Here is a 4,339-nt window from a genome sequence, read left to right as displayed (position 1 = left end):
TTGTAACATCAGATACGTCACAACTGTCAAAGTTTGTTTTGAAAAGCCCAGGCAGTGAAAGGATAGTCAGTTTATTTTGCAGTTTTAATTTCAGAATGTGTTTTACAGTTTTATTTTCAGTATTTTGACAATTATGACGTTACAATTTACTAAATGGTGTTCTAGTCTCTCGTGACGGTTGTCTAATACGTCACACCTGTCAAAATTTAACCTGTAGACCTCAAAATATCAAAATAATATCCGTTTACTTGCAATGACAGAAACAGATTGGATTTTATAGCTTTATGATCATTATTTGGCCAGTTGTGACGTAACTATTTGTCAAAATATGTTCGAGCGTCATCTGACAACCGTCAAATATGTCATAACTGTCAAAGTTTGTCTTGAAACGCTAATGAGTGCCAGGATATAGTCAGTTTATTTGCAGTTTTATTTCCAGAATGTGTTGACAGCTTTATGTGTACTATTTTGACAGCTGTGACGTCACAGCTTACTAAATGGTGTTCTAGTTTCTCATGATGGTTGCTTAACATGTCACAACTGTCAAAATTTCTCTTGCAGAACTCAGGGAGTGAAGAAATAATCAGTTTGTTTAGAGTTTTACTTTCAGCATGTGTTTGACAGCTTTATGTGTACTATTTTGACAGCTGTGAGGTCACAGTTTACTAAATGGTGTCCTAGTCTCTCGTGACGGTTGTCTAATACGTCACAACTGTCAAAGTTTAAGTTGTAGACCTCAAATTATCAAAATAATATCCGTTTACTTGCAGTGACAGAAACAGAATAGATTTTATAGCTTCATGATCATTATTTGGCCAGTTGTGACGTAACTATTTGTCAAAATATGTTCGAGCGTCACCTGACAACCGTCAAATACGTCACAACTGTCAAAGTTTGTCTTGAAACGCTGATGAGTGCAAGAATATAGTCAGTTTATCTGCAATTTTACTTTCATGATGTGCTTACACCTTTATGTGTACTATTTTGACAGCTGTGACGTCACAGTTGACTAAATCGTGTTCTAGTCTCTGGTAACGGTTGTCTAATACGTCACAACTGTCAAAATTTAACCTGTAGACCTCAAAATATCAAAATAATTTCCGTTTACTTGCAGTAACAGAAACAGATTGAATTTTATACCTTCATGATCATTATTTGGCTAGTAATGACGTCAAAATATGTAATAGTGTCATCTGACAACAGTCAAATACGTAACAACTGTCAAAGTTTACCCTGGTGACGTCAAGATATGAAAATATTGCCCGTTTCATTCGTCTTATAGGTCAAAACTGTCACACTTTTCGTTGAGGAGCTCAAGGAATCAAATTAAAATTAGGTTAGGTTATGTTATTATTTTGACAATGGTGGAGTGACAGTCATAGTTTCACAAATCAGTAAGTTTTACGCTTTGAAAAGCTTATACAGTCAAATAGGTTTATCGCAAATACAGTAATTTTCTAAGCTATAATTGTAAAATAGTCAAGTCAGGACAGTTAACCAGTTTTTCTCTATAAATGTCTATTTTTAAGCAGTTTTGGATTATACAAATTGTGTTACAAAACCCCCACGTTGTGGATAAATGCTAAATTTGTATTTAGGTTTAATTAAATTATACTTTAATTGTTTCTTAGTAAGGGTTTTTTCTTTCTAAAAAAAATTTCTGTAATTTTTTAAAAACCAGAATGTGGTTTCAATTGGTATCCTCAAGCGGTGTATCATATCCGCAAAGATTATGCAAAATGGTTTTAGTTGATTTACAAAAAAACTCATTGAGAGGGATTGAATTGATAGAGAAATATAACTGACAAACAGAAGAAAAGTCCGCCAATCAGAAATTTACGCAGTTTCCATGCCTCAAGCGTGGATATTAATAAAATTCCAGTCACAAACCCATCCCTAGATCAATCTAGTTCGTTTTAATCAAGGCGAAGGTAAAAAGAAGGATCAATAAAGCCGACAGAGTCAAACGTATTTCCGGAAAAGTAATGAACTCTTAAAAAAAGAGTCGATATTTCCACAGGAAGCAGTATATTCAAGTTAATGCGGCTTGAATAACAATCCGGGGGCATACGCGAAAATACATATAGATAATATAAAATGGGGTTTTTGAGAGAAAGAGAGACCGATATGGAAATGGGGTCTGAGTTAGAAATCGTGTACAGATAAATGAACTGCAGATGGTTTCTAAAATGGCCCGAGTTCCGCACGTTATGGACTATTCAAGTTGAGAAGTGTAAACAAAACGCAAAGTTGCAAAAGGAATTTCGGGATATCGAACCCAAACTAGTAAATGGTGTATGAATAGCAAGTAGAAATTTATTTTCTCTTAACCACAGAAAAAAACAAACTTCCTAAACGGTTCCGCTTTTACAAGCGTACACTCGGAATTAAAAACTTAATCTCGTCAAGGGGCTACAAAGTGCCTTTTGTCTTTGCAAAATTCAAGCCCATTTTTCGGTCAAAATGATGTGGGTTAATTCTTTTTTTGCCTCAGACCGACACAAAATGCTTTGGCTCGTAAAAGGGTCTAAGGAAAAGGATCTAAAGGCTTTTCAGCCTTAATTAATCATAGAGTACCCACCCTAAAAAGAACATTTACCCTTATTAACAGATTTTATACCCTCCGAGCGAAAGCAGATTAAACGACATGATTGGCGATCGTGGAAAGTGATTTATTTAAATAGTTTATGTACAGGACAGGAATTTGGTTTTTAGTGCATTAATTTTGACTAATTAGTAAGGGACTGAAGGGTAATTTTAGTGAAGTTACTATATACTTTAGAATGTAATCTATGTTACCAGATTCTCTTTAAATGCACGTTTATGACATACACACCAACTGATAATGGTGAACCTCCTGGACACAAGTAACTTAACCAATCTAATGTATGTATTTATCAGAAAATTAGAAGGAAGAGTTACATAATTTTCAGGATCTTTAAAACAATTCCAAAACATAGAAACACATTTTTAAAAAGATGTTTAACTAATATAATTTAATTCATACAAATTTTTTCACCAGCTTTAACTTTTAAAGCGTCAAACAGAGCATTTTCTTCCTGGAAAACCTGTTCGGAAATCTTAATTTGAGAATTTGCATGATAGAGTCATTTACGACGATTTTGATGCAATTTTTTGTTTAGCCAAGTATTCATGCGATTTATGTCCATTTTAAATCTACTATTAGACCGATTAGGGTCAAGAGTTTTAAAATTCCAATTTATTTTCTATTTCGCTACCTTTAATGATGTAGCAACTTTACCGTATTTTCAAAAACGTTTTGTAACTGACCTAAACAGTCTCAATAAGATTGTCTTACTGAGAAAAGAAAATCAGAATTTACAAATTACTATGAGGTGAGTGTCAAGAGTGTCAATTTACAGTTTTCAAGTTAGTTTTCATTAATTTGATGTCAATTTTCAATTTGTTACTTAATTTTGGTAAAATTTGGTAATTTTTTATTGAGTTGATTTCAATTTCCAGTTTTCAAAACAATTTTCATGAATTTGACGTGAAAGTACAGTCTTCAAATCAAATTTGTTAGTAAATTTTGATAAATTTGGCGTCAGTATTAGATTTTTTGGTAAATTTTTATTGAGTTAAAATCAATTTCCAGATTTTAAGACAATTTTCATGAATTTGATATCAATTTTCAAAATTGTCTTATTTTAATGAATTTGAGGTGAAATTAGAGTCTTTTTATCAAATTTTACAAATTTGATGTTAATTTTCAATTTGTAAGTCAATTTCAATAAATTTGACGTTAATTTCTCTAGTTTCTTAGTCAATATTTAGTTTTCATAAATTTGATGTCAATTTTCAATTTGTTAGTCAATTTTGATAAATTTGGGGTTAATATTACATTTTTTGGTAAATTTTCATTGAGTTGAAATCAATTTCCAGTTTTCAAGTCAGTTTTCAGTAATTTGATGTAAATTTTCAATTCGTGAGTCAATTTTTATAAATTTGGTGTCAGTACTGCATTTTTTATCAACTTTAATTGAGTAGATTTTAGTTTCCAGATTTCAAAACAATTTGCATGAATTTGACGTCAATTTTCAAAATGGCCTAATTTTAATGAATTTGAAATAAAAAATTGCCAAAAATTTGACGTGAAATTGCAGTCTTTAAATCAAATTTCAGAAATTTGATGTCAATTTTCAATTTGTGTCAATTTTAATAAATTTGTCGCTAATTTCAAACTTCCATTCATTCAAGTCTTAATTATCAAGTAAATTTTCATCATTTCATGTCAATATAAAATTTTGCCTAAATTTTTAGTTTTTAAGATTCAAACACAGAAATTTGTTTGATGAATTTGAAATTGAACTTGAAAACT

Source organism: Ips typographus, linkage group LG5 (assembly GCF_016097725.1).
Source record: "Ips typographus isolate SLU linkage group LG5, UJ_Ityp_2.0, whole genome shotgun sequence".
Taxonomy (NCBI): domain Eukaryota; kingdom Metazoa; phylum Arthropoda; class Insecta; order Coleoptera; family Curculionidae; genus Ips; species Ips typographus.
Note: the sequence above shows the minus strand (reverse complement) of the source record.